Source organism: Erythrolamprus reginae, chromosome 1 (assembly GCF_031021105.1).
Source record: "Erythrolamprus reginae isolate rEryReg1 chromosome 1, rEryReg1.hap1, whole genome shotgun sequence".
Classification (NCBI taxonomy): Eukaryota; Metazoa; Chordata; class Lepidosauria; order Squamata; family Dipsadidae; genus Erythrolamprus; species Erythrolamprus reginae.
In genome coordinates this window covers 43049583-43057025 of record NC_091950.1, presented here as the reverse complement: position 1 = coordinate 43057025, position 7443 = coordinate 43049583, and positions in this window count along the sequence as shown.

Here is a 7443-nt window from a genome sequence, read left to right as displayed (position 1 = left end):
AAACGCCCTCCCAGAGCCTCTATGTGAGCCAAAAATCAGCTGGCCAGCACATACATACACGTTAGAGCTGAGCTAGGGCCACGGCTTGTGTGCCAGCAGATATGGCTTCACGTGTCACCTGTGGCTCCTGTGCCATAGGTTTGCCATCACTGTACTAGTCCCTCTCCAGTACTGCCAATTCTATTAAAGAAAGGGGTCTGGAATATTTAAAGTATACTATTTTAATCCCTTAATAGTCACTTGTTTCTGAGAGATTCTACCTTGGAGGAGGGAGAAAATCAGCAGTGGGTTGTTCCCGATTTGGCCCAGTTCTGTGAACCGGTAGTGCGGCAGCGAGAAGCTCCGCCCACTCACCTGGAGTGCTTTTGTGTTTATGCAAAGTGGGGCGCACATGAGCGTGAACCAGTAGCAATGGGTATAAGAAACCACTACTGGAGACAATGAACTCAATGTGGCTTCAGGTCAATGAAGGGTCTGTCTCCTCCAAAATGTTTCAATTTAACAAAACATGGCTAAAGTAAGTCATGGCTTTGTATGACAGAAGAACTGAATCAAGATGAGCTTTGAAATCTTTTTGTAATTTTTAAAAATATTTTTTAATAAGTATACATAAAACCAAACCAAACATACAACAAACATTTGGGGCATTTATAGCCCCTTTTCTGTCAGAAGCTATTATCAGATAGATATACAGTGATACCTCGTCTTATGAACCCCTCGTCATACGAACTTTTTGAGATACGAACCCGGGGTTTAAGATTTTGTTGCCTCTTCTTCTGAACTATTTTCACCTTATGAACCCAAGCCGTCGCCGCTGGGATGCCCCGCCTCCGGACTTCCGTTGCCATCCGAAGGCTCCCCTTACTGGGAAACCCCACCTCTGGACTTCCGTTGCCAGCAAAGCACCCATTTTTGTGCAGCTGGGATTCCCCTGAAGCTCTCCTCCATGGGAAACCCCACCTCTGGACTTCCGTGTTTTTGCGATGCTGCAGGGGAATCCCAGCAGCGCAAAAACAGGCGCTTCGCTGGCAACGGAAGTCCGGAGGTGGGGTTTCCCAGCGAGGGGATCCTCAGCAAAATCGCAGCATCGCAAAAACATGGAAGTCCTCGAAACCCCACCTCTGGACTTCCATGTTTTGGTGATGCTGTGATTTCGCTGAGGCTCCCCTCGCTGGGAAACCCCACCTCCAGACTTCCATTGCCAGCAAAGCGCCCATTTTTGTGCTGCTGGGATTTCCCTGCTGGGATTCCCCTGCTGGGATTCCACTGCAGCATTGCAAAAACATGGAAGTCTGGAGGGGAGGTTTCCCATGGAGGGGAGCCTCAGGGGAATCCCATCAGTGCAAAAATGGGCACTTCGGCTGGCAAAAGGGGTGAGTTTTGGGCTTGCATGACTGACCGTGAGCAGTGACTCCTGGTCCAGATAGGGCCGCAACTGGTGTACCAGGCGGACTCGGGCAAACGTCCCCCTCACCACAGCTGAAAGATGATGTTCTAATGTCAGTTGTGGATCGAGGAGGACGCCCAAGTTGTGAACCCTCTCCGAGGGGGTCAATAATCCCCCCCAGGATGATCGACGGACAGATGGAAGTGTCCTTGGGAGGCAGTACCCACAGCCACTAGGTCTTGTCTGGATTGGGTCTGAGCCTGTTGACACCTATCCAGACCCTAACAGCATCCAGACACCAGCACATCACTTCCACTGCTTTGCTGAGTGGACATGGGGTGGAGATGTACAGCTGAGTATCATCAGTGTACTGATGGTAACTCACCCCATGCCCTTGGATGATCTCACCCAACGGTTTCATGTAGATATTGAACAGCAGAGGGGAGAGGACTTACCCCTGATGAACCCCACAAGGTAGGGACCTAGGAGTCGACCTCTGACCCTCCGCTAACACCAACTGCGACCGACCAGAGAGGTAGGGGAGAACCACCGTAAAATGGTGCCTCCCACTCCCAGCCCCTCCTGTCGGCGCAGAAGGATACCATGATCGATGGTATCGAAAGCTGCTGAGAGGTCAAGAAGCATCAGGATAGAGGATAAACCCCTGTCCCGGGCCCGCCAGAGATCATCCATCAGCACGATCAAAGCAGTTTCCGTGCTGTAACCGGGTCTGAATCCTGACTGCCGAGAGCCTAGATAATTGGCTTCTTCCAAGGACCGCTGGAGTTGGAGCGCCACCAACTTCTCAACAACCTTCCCCATAAAGGGAAGGTTGGAGACAGGATGGTAGTTGTTGAATATGGCTGGGTCCAGGGAAGGCCTCCTTGTACAGAGCCAGAAAGGACCCCTCCCTCAGAGAAGCATTGGTAATCTCCTGGACCCAGCTCCGTGTCACCTCCCTGCTGGCCAAAACCAGCCAGGAGGGAAACGGGTCCAGCAAACAGGTGATGGAACTCACAGCTCCAATGGCCTTGTCCACTTCATCAGGTGTCACCAGGTCAAACTCGCTCCACACAGATGGACTAAGACGGGCCTCTGTCACCTCAACTGACTCATTGTCAGCCGACTCTGTGCTCCATCTTGAGCAGAAAGAGAAAGCAAAACCATCCCTTTCCCTTGACCCCCAACAAATGGTACCCAAGAGAATCCTGCCTGTCCCAAAAAACATAGATGCGGCCCTTGGACATCCATTTCAATAACCACCAATACACTTGGCATCCATGAATTTGTCTAATCCTGCCTTGAACCTATCCAGGCTGACAGCTGTCATGACCTCTTCTGGAAGTGAATTCCATAAACCAATGACCTTTTGGATGAAGAAATATTTTCCTTTATTTGTCCTCACTTCCTTACCTATGAGCTTTAGGGAGTGCTCCCTCGGCCTAGTATTGTTTCTCTATCCACCTTTTCTATCCCATGCATGATTTTATACACTTCAATCAAGTCACCTCTTAAATGCCATCTTTCAAGGCTGAAGAGACGAAGGCGTTGCAACCTGGTTTCATAAGGGAGGTGCTTCATTTCCTTGATCATACTTGTTGCCCTTTTTTGCACCTTTTCCAGTTCCACTTGAGACCCAATAAGGAGTAAGGTACTTGTGGAATGCTTGGTGTTAAATGTTATAATAACTTGACCAATCTTGATGTCATGTCTGGCTTCATACATTCCATTAAGCCATGGTTTGCTGAATACGGGTACTCCACAATTTATGACCACACTTACCTCCAATTTTTTGTTAAGTGAGACATTTGTTAAATGCATTTTGGCCCATTTTACGACCTTTCATGCCACGCTGGTTAAGTGAATCATTGCAGATGTTGTTAATAACATGGTTGTTAAGTTGATTTTGCTTATCAGGTCACAAAAAGTGATTGCATGATACTGGGACATTGCAATTGTCATAGATCTGAACCACTTGCCAAGTATCCAAATGTAAATCATGTGGCCACGCGAATGCTGCAATGCAATTATGTATTGCTCCTGGTTATGTAACCTGGTACCGCCAGGGGCAGGAATCTCCGCCCACCTGCCCTGAATGCTTCTGCGCACGTGCTAAAGCTTCTGCACATGTGCAGAACTATTATGTGTGTGTGTGAACACGTGAATCGATAACAAAGAGTTTTAGAACCCACTACTGCTGCAATGGTCATAAGCAGGGGTGGGCAGCAGGCAGGACGGGGTGGAACACAGTTCCACCAGCGGAAATGAAGCTGTGTGCCCAGATCCAGCTGACCATCCCCCTCTCCCATCCTCCTCCTCCTCAGAAAGCGGCAGGGAGACCAACACTGGCAGGAGTTGCAGGGGGCCCATTTCCTGCCCCCTCGTTTCTCAACCGCTGATCGGCACCCATTCACCTAGCTACCCAGCCTGAGGCAGGGGGTGGCCCAGGAAGGAGAGCGTGGGAAACATAAAGAAAATTGTCATCCCAGAGAGCGACACTGGTGAAATTGTAAGTCGAGGACTTAACAGTTCACTTGAACAATGATGATTGTTCAAGCCACTCCCACTGATCACATGGTCGGCAAGCCACTCCTACCCAGTCATATGACCACCAAGCCACACCCACAAATAAGCCACACCCACAGTGTGGCAGTAAAAATTTTGGCTGCCCATTACTGGTCATAAGTGTGGGAAATGGTCATAAGTCTCTTTTTTCAGTATCATTGTAACTTCAAATGGTCGCTAAACCAACTATTGTAGGTCAAGGACTACCTGTACATCATAATAAATTATTTATAATTAATAACACCTAGGTAATCTTATCTGGACTCAAAAGCTACGTGGGTTAATATTTGAATAGGAATTACTAGGAAATACCAAAGCTGAAGGCCAAGAAAATATTTGAAGAAAGGAGTGGCAGATCATGTGTTTATCATCACCACAAAAATTAAGTGGATATGTCTGTGCATGGGATTTGCCTGAATAGACGAGGAAGAACAAAGGACAACATGTGTGAGAATACCTCATTTATTTGTTTGCTTTAAAGCATTTATATAGTAGCCCATCATCTTCCAATCCAAGGTTAAACCTGGGCAGCTCCCAATCTAAAGTTTAAAACATCATATAAAATTTAATAAAATTATGAAACTAACAAACTAAAATATTTAAACATTAAATACAACAAGGTCCTGGTGCCAAGTCATACTTTTAATGTGCAATTACGCAATCTTATCCCAGAGCTTGATGGGAAAGCCAAATACTCTTCATAGCTACTGTATAGGGAAGTCTAAGGGGATAGAGTCCTGCCAAATTTTAGGAGCAGAGTGTTCCATAGGGCAGGGGCTACCACAAAAAAAGCGCTCACTTCTTTGGTCCCATCAGATGGCAAAATTTAGGGGAAAGACAAGGAGTGTGTCTACCTTTTCTGACCAGGCAAGACATCATCACATAGAATGCCATGACAGCAGTACAAAACTACATCAAAGTGACATTTGAGTGATGATGTCACTACATGTGGATTTTTATTTTCATGCCATCCTTGTTTGCTATGGATATGGCTATATCTATATCACCAGGAATTGAGTTCAATTGAAAGGTCTTATTTTTATATTAGACAATAAGCCAAAAATCTAAATAATCACATACTGCCTTAGCATGATACACGAACCTGGTACAGCAAATATATTGTGCTGTAACTGAAGCTTCAGAGACCTGCATTTAGTCAAATTACAAGATACTGACTATACCGGTAGCAAACATGATATGCCAAATATCTTTTTACACTTTTGAAGCTCGTAATGTTTGGAGAGAGAGAGGGAGGGAAGGAGAGATGCCATCTTAATGTAGTATCATTAGGTCAGAACCTTGATCATTATTATTTATCAAAAATGAACTTGGCATTTTCAGGCCTGGAAAATATATCTGATCTGCTGAGTACTATGGCAGAATCTGTTATAATTCTGATGGCTAAGGAAACATAGCTACTGCTGACAAAAGAACTGATGGCTGCTGCATTTATCCTTTAACTTTGAAGTAGATGATTCATATGCATTAGGAATTGGAAATGAAAGCATTCTCCATTTAGAATTTAGCTTCTGATAAGGTTCCAGGCGACTCTCAAATCTCTCATATCTCTCTTAATCACAATCAATCCCAGCCTGAAAGTGATTAATTCTGGAGAGATTTTAGGCTGCTTCTTAGGGTTATTTTTTCCTTTTCAAATAATCTCAAAGGCTCAAAGTACATTACAGGATTTTCAGGATTTTTTGGTAACATGATACATGTGGTGCTTCAGTAAATATTCAAAAACATTTGATATAGGGTGGTAATTGTAATTTGCTCTTCAACAAGATTGTCAAAGCTGCTTTCGGTTAAAAAAAATCTTGAAATTTCTATATTATAAGAATATGGTAGCATGTAGGAGACAGTGGATAATATACAGTTCTTTCCAGAGGAAGGAATTGCTCAGTAATTTTTATACAACCACTCTGCTGGTTAGTTTTATATATTTAAAATATATACTGTGTATTGTATGTCTCCATATTGCATATAATAATAAAGTTATGATTCACCCAGCAAAATGATGTTTAATTTTCTATGTGAAACCATATCTAACACTTTACCCTGTTTTCTGTTGCAGTGCTTTTATACAATATTTATGCTAACCCTAACCCTATTATTAATTATGCACTGATTAATTAAACTAATTATTTAATTGGTTTACTATAAACTAATCATACATTGATTAATTAATTTATTAGTCATTGGTTGATTACTATGAATTTGATATGACACTATTTGATTATTGACCATGCCAACCAAATACTAAAAAAACTCCACAATTAAACATCCACAAATTAAAAATATCTCTACTAATGACAACAAGTGGTATAAATGTAATAAAACTATCAAAGAGGATGAAAGAGGCATAGAAGTAAATTAAATTAAATTAAGGTAGATTCTCTCCTTGAATAGTTGTCCATAATCTGGTCTTTCATATCTTCCAACAACATAACCAGTGCACAGTCTGATATATGGAATTTGAATTTACTTTACTATTGTGATTAGTAATATCATCTTAATATAGCTCATTATTATTAGCAATATCATTTGAATACAGCTCATCTGTCTAGAACCCACACCACATTTTGGACATAAAAATGTGCCCCACTCCGAGTCCTTGGAGAGGGGCGGCATACAAATCTAATAAATAAATTAATAATAATAATAATAATAATAATAATAATAATAATAAACACTCTAGAAAATGTCCAGATATCCTTTACTAGAAGAGCCCTCCACTCCTCCACTTGCAACAAAATACCCTACGCAACTAGACTTACAATCCTAGGTTTAGAAAGCTTAGAACTACATCGCCATAAACACGACCTAAGTTCCTGCCAATGACTACCTCAGCTTCAACCATAACAACACACGAGCACACAACAGATACAAACTTAAAGTAAACCGCTCCAAACTCGACTGCAGTAACTCAGTAGTTGATGCACGGAATTCACTACCACTCTGTGGTATCATTACCTAACCCCCAAAACTTTACCCTTAGACCAGTGAAGGGCTATCAAAAATTTTACTACCACTGTGGCCGTGGCTTATGCATTTTCTTTCAACATCTTTCAGTGCAAATTGGGTTCTCAGGAGTGGAGCTCCATTTTTGCTACCCCTCTGCGTCCCAACCCACCTCTGCTTTAGACCAGTGTTTCCCAACCTTGGCAACTTGAAGATATTTGGACTTCAACTCCCAGAATTCCCCAGCCAGTCGCTGGCTGGGGAATTCTGGGAGTTGAAGTCCAAATATCTTCAAGTTGCCAAGGTTGGGAAACACTGCCTTAGACTATCCACTGTTGACCTCTCCCCATTCCTAAGAGGGTCAGTAAGGGGCATGCATAAGTACACCAGAGTGCCTTCCGTCCCCTATCCTAATGTTTCTCTTTTACGAGTATCATGTATATAAATATTCTATCTTTGTATGTATCACCAAAACGTACTTGACAAAACAAATCAATAAAATGAAATAAAGGAAATACATTTTGGTGGGC